The sequence below is a fragment of the Ctenocephalides felis genome, unplaced genomic scaffold (assembly GCF_003426905.1).
Source record: "Ctenocephalides felis isolate EL2017-DRISC unplaced genomic scaffold, ASM342690v1 CF-g0.4_SCAFFOLD_01886, whole genome shotgun sequence".
In the NCBI taxonomy this organism is placed as follows: Eukaryota; Metazoa; Arthropoda; class Insecta; order Siphonaptera; family Pulicidae; genus Ctenocephalides; species Ctenocephalides felis.
This window is the reverse complement of record NW_020538040.1, coordinates 90189528-90200948: the sequence shown is the minus strand read 5'-3', so window position 1 is coordinate 90200948 and position 11421 is coordinate 90189528. Positions and strand designations below refer to the sequence as shown.

At 36.4% G+C, this 11421-nt stretch overlaps 10 non-coding genes across 10 annotated transcripts; all 10 read right to left on the bottom strand.

The window, feature by feature from the left end:
* Positions 1 to 3701: 3701 nt before the first annotated feature.
* Positions 3702 to 3790, bottom strand: Trnay-aua. Its single transcript is given in 2 exon segments — positions 3702 to 3737; positions 3754 to 3790. It is a non-coding gene; the product is annotated as a tRNA-Tyr (tRNA).
* A 521-nt stretch (positions 3791 to 4311) lies between these two features.
* On the bottom strand, positions 4312 to 4400 carry Trnay-gua. Its single transcript is given in 2 exon segments — positions 4312 to 4347; positions 4364 to 4400. It is a non-coding gene; the product is annotated as a tRNA-Tyr (tRNA).
* Positions 4401 to 4713: 313 nt separating this feature from the next.
* Trnay-gua lies at positions 4714 to 4802 on the bottom strand. Its single transcript is given in 2 exon segments — positions 4714 to 4749; positions 4766 to 4802. It is a non-coding gene; the product is annotated as a tRNA-Tyr (tRNA).
* A 162-nt stretch (positions 4803 to 4964) lies between these two features.
* On the bottom strand, positions 4965 to 5053 carry Trnay-gua. Its single transcript is given in 2 exon segments — positions 4965 to 5000; positions 5017 to 5053. It is a non-coding gene; the product is annotated as a tRNA-Tyr (tRNA).
* A 62-nt stretch (positions 5054 to 5115) lies between these two features.
* On the bottom strand, positions 5116 to 5204 carry Trnay-gua. Its single transcript is given in 2 exon segments — positions 5116 to 5151; positions 5168 to 5204. It is a non-coding gene; the product is annotated as a tRNA-Tyr (tRNA).
* A 62-nt stretch (positions 5205 to 5266) lies between these two features.
* Positions 5267 to 5355, bottom strand: Trnay-gua. Its single transcript is given in 2 exon segments — positions 5267 to 5302; positions 5319 to 5355. It is a non-coding gene; the product is annotated as a tRNA-Tyr (tRNA).
* Positions 5356 to 5517: 162 nt separating this feature from the next.
* Positions 5518 to 5606, bottom strand: Trnay-gua. The gene is given in 2 exon segments: positions 5518 to 5553; positions 5570 to 5606. It is a non-coding gene; the product is annotated as a tRNA-Tyr (tRNA).
* A 62-nt stretch (positions 5607 to 5668) lies between these two features.
* Positions 5669 to 5757, bottom strand: Trnay-gua. Its single transcript is given in 2 exon segments — positions 5669 to 5704; positions 5721 to 5757. It is a non-coding gene; the product is annotated as a tRNA-Tyr (tRNA).
* Positions 5758 to 6221: 464 nt separating this feature from the next.
* Trnay-gua lies at positions 6222 to 6310 on the bottom strand. The gene is given in 2 exon segments: positions 6222 to 6257; positions 6274 to 6310. It is a non-coding gene; the product is annotated as a tRNA-Tyr (tRNA).
* A 667-nt stretch (positions 6311 to 6977) lies between these two features.
* Trnay-gua lies at positions 6978 to 7066 on the bottom strand. Its single transcript is given in 2 exon segments — positions 6978 to 7013; positions 7030 to 7066. It is a non-coding gene; the product is annotated as a tRNA-Tyr (tRNA).
* Positions 7067 to 11421: the final 4355 nt, after the last annotated feature.

The following is an 11421-nucleotide window of genomic DNA, read 5'->3' as shown; positions in this document are numbered from 1 at the left end:
CAACCTATGGTTGTCGCCACTCTACATACTACAGACCTCTGCTCTACCAGCTGAGCTATCAAAGTGTTGAAGTTTGCAAATCAATGTTTCGTAATATATAAACAATTATGTGATATTAAAAACATAATCCTTCGAGCCGGATTTGAACCAGCGACCTATGGATGTCGGCACTCTACATATTACAGTCCACCGTTCTACCAACTGAGCTATAGAAGGGTAGAAATTACAAAATCAATGTTTCGTAATATTTAAAAAAATTATGTGATATTAAAAACACAATCCCACGAGCCGGTTTTGAACCAGCGACCTATGGATGTCGGCGCTCTACATATTACAGTCCTCCACTCTACCAACTGAGCTATCGAAGTGTTGAAGTTTGCAAATCAATGTTTCGTAATATGTGATATTGAAAACAAAATTCTTCGAACCGAATTTGAACGAGCGACCTATGGATGTCGGCACTCTACATACTACAGTCTACCGCTCTAACAACTGACCTATTGAAGGGTTGAAGTTGCCAAATCAATGTTTCATAATCAACATAATCCTTTATTATGTTTCATGAAAACATAATCCTTCGAGACGATTTGAACCAGCAACCTATGGTTGTCGCCACTCTGCATACTACAGACCTCTGCTCTACCAACTGAGCTATCGAAGTGTTGAAATTTGCAAATAAATATTTCGTAATATGTTAAAAATTATGTGATATTGAAAACAAAATCCTTCGAACCGGATTTGAACCAACGACCTATGGATTTCGGCACTCTACATACTACAGTCCACCGCACTACCAACTGAGCTACCGAAGGGTAATATGTAAAAAATTATGTGATATTAAAAACATAATCTTTGATAATTTTATTGGCATATGTCTAATGATCATTTTTGACCGCCAAATAATTTTTTTTTTATTTTTTTCTCCGTATCTTCGAAACCGCTACACATGCCTTACCAAAAAGTTCATCAATTCTTCATTACGTCAATACAAGTAAAATGTTTTTTAAATCATTTAATACCGGTATTATCAATGAAACTTTTACTAGGCATTATTTTAGTTACTGCAGTTGTTATATTGACATATTAACATTATTATTTTTCTAAAATAAGAACATATTAATTAATATATCACATAGAGAATATGAGTATTTATATATATTTATATATAATTATGTATTAACTTCTATGTTAAACACTTTACATATAATCGGCTCGTATGAAATTATATATTCAAGGAAAGAAACAAATTCAGTTAATAACTTATATTTTGTTTATTGAAATATGTTTTTAAAAAATATAAACAATCAATTGTTTCATCTTCAAACGAGAACCAAATTTTAGTACAAATATAACAAGCCAAAAAATCCTTTTCTCATTCTACACTTGTCGGCACAATTGTCATAAAGAAGTATTACGAGTAAATTATTAGTCGATATGAATCAGTATTTAGTATAGTGTATTTAGTTGATTAACAAATCATAATTAGATATTAACACTTCACAAAGACTTATAAAACATTATTGTATTTGCTGATAAAATAATTCCAAATGAACAGATTTCTAAGAATCTGCAACTTTCGCATAATAAAGAGGTCAAATATTTGCCGCAGGAATTTGTTTTGTGCACCTTGTATTATGATTAAATTGCTCTTTTTAGCAGTACCCCAAAGTTGAATTCCGTAGGTCCATATATGATAATAAAGAAAATATCTGATATTAAAAATACAATCCTTCGAGCATGGATGTCGGCACTCTACATAATGCAATCCACGGCTCTTCCAACTGAGCTATCAAACTGCTGCTTGCCAAGCAGAAGCAAACTCGAAATAATGTTTTGCAGTTGGTAATAAATTATGTGATGCAATCATTCGAGCAGAATTTGAACCAGCGATATATAGATGTCGGCACCTTACATTAAACACTGTAGAGTGCCGACTGTAGAATCTACAGTCTACCGTTCTACCAACTGAATTATCAAAGTATCGCAGTAATTTAATGTGAAATGATTTTAAAATGAATATTTATATACAAGTATAAGAACAACACTTCCTAAATTTGATGAAAAATTTCGATTTTATGTGCAAATGAACGATTTATATTTTTATTTGTAAAATAAGCAATCAGTTCATTGTATTGAAGTTTACGACATTTTGCAATTTCCATTATAGAAAGCGTTTTAAAAACATATATATGGAGTTTAAAAAAATATTATTTAAATAATTAACTTACTCATTTCATGTCTTCTTCAACAACCTGAAACAAATCAATATATTCTAATTAATTACTGTTACGCACATGCATATTCCTGTCATTGAATAAGTGGTTAAGTCAGTTTTCACTATTTTTCAAAGCTTGATTTCGCGTAATATCGAGTATTAGAAATTAATGATTTAAATTTTATATAAAGTGCTTCATTAACTTTTACTCCTAACCAGAAGTTTATCAATTTAAAAATCATTCAGAGAAATAGTTAATACCGCGATTTAGAACATTTTTGCCGAAATTCGACTTAACCACTTATTCACTAGAATGGCAAATTTATTAAGAGGGTTTTCATTAAATATACGTATATATATATATATATATATATATATATATATATATATATTTATCCCCTGCTCTGGCAATCTGACATCGGACAGCGTGATGTCCATTTTCACTTGAACATATAGATAAAAAAATGTTACCAATTGAAAATTAGCTCATCTCAGACACTACGGTGTGAAATGGAAATGAAAAAAACTCCAACTTCTTCCCTGAATCAAGTTGGAGTTTAACTCAGCTGACGGACCTGCTTCGATATTAAAAATCATAATCCTCCGAGCCGGATTTGAATCAGCGACCTATGGATTTTGGCACTCTACATACTACAGTTTAAATGTGATATTAAAAATATAAACCTACGAGCCGGATTTGAACCAGCGACCTACGGATGTCGGCACTCTACCCGGATTTGAACCATCGACCTATGGATGTCAGCACTCTACACACTACAGTCCTCCGCTCTACCAACTGAGCTACAGAAGTGTTGAAATCTGCAAATCAATGTTTCGTAATATGTAAAAAATTATGTGATATTAAAAACATAATTCTTCGAGCCGGATTTGAGCCAGCGACCTATGGATGTCGGCACTATACATACTACAGTCCTCCGGTCTACCAACTGAGCTATCGAAGTGTTGAAATTTGCAAATAAATGTTTCGTAATATGTAAAAAATTATGTGATATTGAAAACAAAATCCTTCGAGCCGGATTTGAACCAGCGACCTATGGATGTCGGCACTCTAAATACTACAGTCCACCACCCCACCAACTGAGCTATCGAAGGGTAGAAATTACCAAATCAATGTTTCGTAATATTTAAAAAATTATGTGATATTAAAAATACAATCCAACGAGCCGGTTTTGAACCAGCGACTTATGGATGTCAGCCTCACACACTGTACAGTTCACCGCTTTACCAACTGAGCTATCGAATGGTTTAATGCACACGCAGAAGAAAATGTTTTGTACTCTGTAAAAAATTATATGATATTAAAAATAAAATCCTTCGAGCCGAATTTGAACCACCAACCTATGGATGTCGGCACTCTACATACTACAGTCCACCGCTCTACCAACTGACCTATTGAAGGGTTGAAATTACCAAATCAATGTTTCATAATCAACATAATCCTTCATTATGTTTCATAAAAACATAACCCTTCGAGCCAGATTTGAACCAGCGACCTATGGATGTCGCCACTCTACATACTATAGACCTCCGCTCTACCAACTGAGCTATCGAAGTGTTGAAGGTTGCAAATAAATGTTACGTAATATGTATGTTTAAAATTATGTGATATTGAAAACAAAATCCTTCGAACCGGATTTGAACCAATGACCTATGGATGTCGGCGCTCTAAATACTACAGTCCTCCGCTCTACCAACTGAGCTACAGAAATGTTGAATTCTGCAAATCAATGCTTCGTAATATGTAAAATATTATGTGATATTAAAAATCATGATCCTTCGAGCCCGATTTGAACCAGCGACCTATGGAATTCGGCACTCTGCATACTACAGTCCACCGATCTACCAACTGAGCTATCGAAGGGCTGAAATTACCAAATCAATGTTTCGTAGTATGTAAAAAAATTATGTGATATTAAAAACATAATCCTCCGAGCCCGATTTGAACCAGCGACCTATGGATGTCGGCACTCTACATACTACAGTCCACCACCTCACCAACTGAGCTATCAAAGGGTAGAAATTAGCAAATCAATGTTTCGTAATCTGTGAAAAATTATGTGATATTAAAAATATAATCCTTCGAGCCGGATTTGAACCAGCGACCTATGGATGTCGGCAATTTACATACTACAGTCCACCGCTCTACCAACTGAGCTATCGAAGGGTAGAAATTACCAAATCAATGTTTCGTTGAACCAGCGACCTATGGATGTCGGCACTCTAGATACCACAGTCCACCACTCTACCAACTGAGCTATCGAAGGGTGGAAATCAGCAAATCAATGTTTCGTAATATGTGAAAAATTATGTTATATTAAAAATATAATCCTTCGACCCGGATTTGAACCAGCGACCTATGGATGTCGGCAATCTACATACTACAGTCCACCGCTCTACCAACTGAGCTATCGAAGGGTAGAAATTACCAAATCAATGTTTCGTAATATGTAAAAAATTATGTGATATTAAAAACATAATCCTTCGAGCCGGATTTGAACCAGCGACCTATGGATGTCGGCACTGTACATACTACAGTCCACCGCTCTACCAACTGAGCTATCGAAGGGTTGAATTTACCAAATCAATGTTTCGTTGAACCAGCGACCTATGGATGTCGGCACTCTAGATACTACAGTCCACCACTCTACCAACTGAGCTATCGAAGGGTGGAAATCAGCAAATCAATGTTTCGTAATTTGTGAAAAATTATGTGATATTAAAAATATAATCCTTCGAGCCGGATTTGAACCAGCGACCTATGGATGTCGGCAATCTACATACTACAGTCCACCGCTCTACCAACTGAGCTATCGAAGGGTAGAAATTACCAAATCAATGTTTCGTAATATGTAAAAAATTATGTGATATTAAAAACATAATCCTTCGAGCCGGATTTGAACCAGCGACCTATGGATGTCGGCAATTTACATACTACAGTCCACCGCTCTACCAACTGAGCTATCGAAGGGTAGAAATCACAAAATCAATGTTTCGTAATATGTAAAAAATTATGTGATATTAAAAACATAATCCTTCGAGCCGGATTTGAACCAGCGACCTATGGATGTCGGCACTGTACATACTACAGTCCACCGCTCTACCAACTGAGCTATCGAAGGGTTGAATTAACCAAATCAATGTTTCGTTGAACCAGCAACCTATGGATGTCGGCACTCTAGATACTACAGTCCACCACTCTACCAACTGAGCTATCGAAGGGTGGAAATCAGCAAATCAATGTTTCGTAATTTGTGAAAAATTATGTGATATTAAAAATATAATCCTTCGAGCCGGATTTGAACCAGCGACCTATGGATGTCGGCAATCTACATACTACAGTCCACCGCTCTACCAACTGAGCTATCGAAGGGCAGAAATTACCAAATCAATGTTTCGTAATATGTAAAAAATTATGTGATATTAAAAACATAATCCTTCGAGCCGGATTTGAACCAGCGACCTATGGATGTCGGCAATTTACATACTACAGTCCACCGCTCTACCAACTGAGCTATCGAAGGGTACAAATTACAAAATCAATGTTTCGTAATATGTAAAAAATTATGTGATATTAAAAACATAATCCTTCGAGCCGGATTTGAACCAGCGACCTATGGGTGTCGGCACTGTACATACTACAGTCCACCGCTCTACCAACTGAGCTATCGAAGGGTTGAATTTACCAAATCAATGTTTCGTTGAACCAGCGACCTATGGATGTCGGCACTCTAGATACTACAGTCCACCACTCTACCAACTGAGCTATCGAAGGGTGGAAATCAGCAAATCAATGTTTCGTAATTTGTGAAAAATTATGTGATATAAAAAATACAATCCTTCGAGCCGGATTTGAACCAGCGACCTATGGATGTCGGCAATCTACATACTACAGTCCACCGCTCTACCAACTGAGCTATCAAAGGGTAGAAATTACCAAATCAATGTTTCGTAATATGTAAAAAATTATGTGATATTAAAAACATAATCCTTCGAGCCGGATTTGAACCAGCGACCTATGGATGTCGGCAATTTACATACTACAGTCCACCGCTCTACCAACTGAGCTATCGAAGGGTAGAAATTACAAAATCAATGTTTCGTAATATGTAAAAAATTATGTGATATTAAAAACATAATCCTTCGAGCCGGATTTGAACCAGCGACCTATGGATGTCGGCACTCTACATACTACAGTCCACCGCTCTACCAACTGAGCTATCAAAGGGTTGATCTTACCAAATCAATGTTTCGCAATATGTAAAAAATTATGTGATATTAAAAAAAGTAGTTCCTCGAGCTCGATTTGAACCAGCGACCTACGGATGTCGGCACTCTACATACTACAGTCCACCGCTCTACCAACTGAGCTATCGAAGGGTTGAAATTACCAAATCAATGTTTCGTAATATGTAAAAAGTTATAAGATATTAAAAATATAATTCCTCGACCCCGATTTGAACCAGCGACCTATGGATGTCGGCACTCTACATACTACAGTCCTCCGCTCTACCAACTGAGCTATCGAAGTGTTGAAGTTTGCAAATCAATGTTTCATAATGTGTAAAAAATTATGTGATATTAAAAACATAATCCTCCGAGCCGGATTTGAATCAGCGACCTATGGATGTCGGCAATTTACATACTACAGTCCACCGCTCTACCAACTGAGCTATCAAAGGGTAGAAATTACCAAATCAATGTTTCGTAATATGTAAAAAATTATGTGATATCAAAAACATAATCCTTCGAGCCGGATTTGAACCAGCGACCTATGGATGTCGGCAATTTACATACTACAGTCCACCGCTCTACCAACTGAGCTATCGAAGGGTAGAAATTACAAAATCAATGTTTCGTAATACGTAAAAAATTATGTGATATTAAAAACATAATCCTTCGAGCCGGATTCGAACCAGCGACCTATGGATGTCGGCACTCTACATACTACAGTCCACCGCTCTACCAACTGAGCTATCAAAGGGTTGATCTTACCAAATCAATGTTTCGCAATATGTAAAAAATTATGTGATATTAAAAAAAGTAGTTCTTCGAGCTCGATTTGAACCAGCGACCTACGGATGTCGGCACTCTACATACTACAGTCCACCGCTCTACCAACTGAGCTATCGAAGGGTTGATATTACCAAATCAATGTTTTGTAATATATAAAAAATTATGTGATATTAAAAATATAAACCTACGAGCCGGATTTGAACCAGCGACCTATGGATTTCGGCACTCTACATACTACAGTCGACCACTCTACCAACTGAGCTATCAAACGTTTCAATTAACGAATCAATGATTCGTAATATGTAAAAAATTATGTGATATTAAATACATAATCCTTGGAGCCGGATTTGAACCAGCGACCTATGGATGTCGGCACTCTACCCGGATTTGAACCATCGACCTGTGGATGTCAGCACTCTACATACTACAGTCCTCCGCTCCACCAACTGAGCTACAGAAGTGTTGAAATCTGCAAATCAATGTTTCGTAATATGTAAAAAATTATGTGATATTAAAAACATAATCCTTCGAGCCGAATTTGAACCAGCGACTTATGGATGTCGGCATTCAACATACTACAGTCCACCGCTCCACCAACTGAGCTATCGAAGGGTTGAAATTAGCAAATCAATGTTTCGTAATATGTAAAAATTATGTGATATTAAAACAAAATCCTTCGAGTCAGATTTGAACCAGCGACCTATGGATGTCGGCAATCTACATACTAAAGTCCACCGCTCTACTAACTGACCTATCGAAGGGTTGAAGTTACCAAATCAATGTTTCGTAATATTAAAAATTATGTGATATTAAAAATACAATCTTGCGAGCCGGTTTTGAACCAGCGACTTATGGATGTCAGCCTCACACACTGTACAGTTCACCACTTACCAACTGAGCTATCGAATGGTTTAATGCACACGCAGAAGAAAATGTTTTGTACTCTGTAAAAATTATGTGATATTAAAAATAAAATCCTTCGAGCCGATTTGAACCACCAACCTATGGATGTCGGCACTCTACATACTACAGTCCACCGCTCTACAAACTGAGCTATCGAAGGGTTGGAATTACAGAAATGTAAGAATTACCAAATCAATTTTCGTTGAGCCAGCGACCTATGGATGTCGGCACTCTATATACTACAGTCCACCACTCTACCAACTGAGCTATCGAAGTGTTGAAAATTGCAAATAATGTTTCGTAATATGTAAAAAATTATGTGATATTGAAAACAAAATCCGTCGAACCGGATTTGAACCAACGACCTATGGATGTCGGCACTCTACATACAACAGTCCACCGCTCTACCAACTGAGCTATCGAAGGGTTGAAATTGGGAAATCAATGTTACGTAATATATAAAAAATTATGTGATATTAAAAACATAATTCTTCGACCCGATTTGAACCAACGAGCTATGAATGTCGGCACTCTACATACTACAGTCCTCCGCTCTACCAACTGAGCTACCGAAGTGTTGAAGTTTGCAAATCAATGTTTCGTAATATGTAAAAATTATGTGATATTAAAATCTTAACCCTTCGAGCCGGATTTGAACCAGCGACCTATGGATGTCGGCACTCTACATACTACAGTCCACCGCTCTACCAACTGACCTAACTAAGGCTTGAACCTCCCAAATCAATGTTTCGTAATATGTAAAAAATTATGTGATATTAAAAACAAAATCCTTCGAGCCGGATTTTGAACTAGCGACCTATGGATGTCGGCACTCTACATACCACAGTCCACCGCTCTACCAACTGACCTATTGAAGGGTTGAAATTACCAAATCAATGTTTCATAATCAACATAATCCTTCATTATGTTTCATAAAAACATAATCCTCCGAGCCCGATTTGAACCAGCGACCTATGGATGTCGGCACTCTACATACTGCAGTCCACCAAACTACCAACTGAGCTATCGAAGGGTAGAAATTACCAAATCAATGTTTCGTAATATTTAAAAAATTATGTGATATTAAAAATACAATCCTACGAGCCGGTTTTGAACCAGCGACTTATGGATGTCAGCCTCACACACTGTACAGTTCACCGCTTTACCAACTGAGCTATCGAATGGTTTAATACACACGCAGAAGAAAATGTTTTGTACTCTGTAAAAAATTATGTGATATTAAAAATAAAATCCTTCGAGCCGAATTTGAACCACCAACCTATGGATGTCGGCACTCTACATACTACAGTCCACCGCTCTACCAACTGACCTATTGAAGGGTTGAAATTACCAAATCAATGTTTCATAATCAACATAATCCTTCATTATGTTTCATAAAAACATAATCCTTCGAGCCAGATTTGAACCAGCGACCTATGGATGTCGCCACTCTACATACTACAGACCTCCGCTCTACCAACTGAGCTATCGAAGTGTTGAAGGTTGCAAATAAATGTTTCGTAATATGTATGTTTAAATTATGTGATATTGAAAACAAAATCCTTCGAACCGGATTTGAACACAGCGACCTATGGATGTCGGCACTCTACATACTACAGTCAACCGCTCTACCAACTGAGCTATCGAAGGGTTGAATACCATACCAATGTTTCGTAATATTAAAAAATTATGTGATATTAAAAACAAAATCCTTCGACCCATATGAACCAGCGACCTATGAATGTCGGCACTCCACATACTACAGTCCTCCGCTCTACCAATTGAGCTATCGAACGTTTCTTAACATGTAAAATATTATGTAATGTTGAAGAATTCAATCCTTCGCGCGGATTTGAACCAGGATTAAATTCACCAACAGTATAAATTTAGAGATGGGTTATAAAAAAAATTTGGCAGACTGTGAGAAAGTTTAATAAAAAAGTGGAGAGTCCAAATCAAGAGGCATCAATAAACAACGAATTTGGAGATGAACTATTAGAGTATATGACTCCCGAAATTGTAGTTAACAAAACAAGAGAAACAAATCCTAGAAGTCAGATAGATAGTTTGGTTACTCCAATATGCTTAGAAGAAATAAAAACAATTGAAATAAAAAAAATGGATATAACACCAGGAAAAGACCAAATACACTACGAAATGCTATTTAAAATGAATGACACATGGAAAGAATACTTAGTGAAAATATTTAATGACTTTATCGAACGAGCCTATATACCGAGAAGCCTGAAAGAGAGTATAATTGTGCCAATTCTAAAAAAAGGACGGGACACAAGACTAGTAAGCTCATATAGACCCATATGTTTAGAATCTAATATATTAAAACTCTTTGAAAGAATTATGAAAAACAGACTAGAATGGTACCTTGAAAAAAATAATATGATACCTAATTTTCAATTTGGATTCAGAAAAGGAAAAGGAATAAGGGATTATCACAGTGTATTATTCAGTAAAATTCAAATAACGCACACCCAAAACGGATATATGATGTTATTATTAATAGACATCAAAAAAGCCTATGATAACGTGAACCATGACATAATGGAAACTAAAATGAGAGAAATGAACATCAAACCTAAATTCGTGTCATTAATAATGGAGTTATTAAGAAACAGAGAGACTTTTGTCAGATATAACGGGCGTCTATACGGGCCCAGACTAGCCAACATAGAGCTCCCGCAAGGATCAGGATTAAGCCCCATATTCTTCAACCTATATACATATGACCTAAAGGAAGTGGTGAAAGAACCTGTGTGTGCACTGCAATATGCGGACGACATAGCCCTCTATGTAATAGATAAAGATTGGAGAAATGCAAGGAATACATGAGCAACAGTGTATTACAGTTGGAAGAATGGCTAAAATACAATGGATTGGAATTGGCACACGAAAAATGGGTAGTGATGCAATTAGTAGGCATAGGAAGTATGATCATATTGGAGACATTCAGCTGGGCAAACACAAGTTTCCAGTTATGGATGAACATAAAATTTCTTGGAATAACATATGACAAAAAAATCAAATTAAGAGCCAGATATTAAACATATGCAGAAAATGTGAGAAGGGGATAAATATATTGAAGACAATTTGCAATATGAAATGGGGAGCGCATCCGGCAATTGTCTAAACATATATAAAGCATTGATAAGGTGTCATCTAGATACCATTAGCTTTATGAGTAAAAATCTCACCAAACGAGATATAGACAAATTGAATAAATTCAATACTCAGCCATACGAATTTCATTAGGT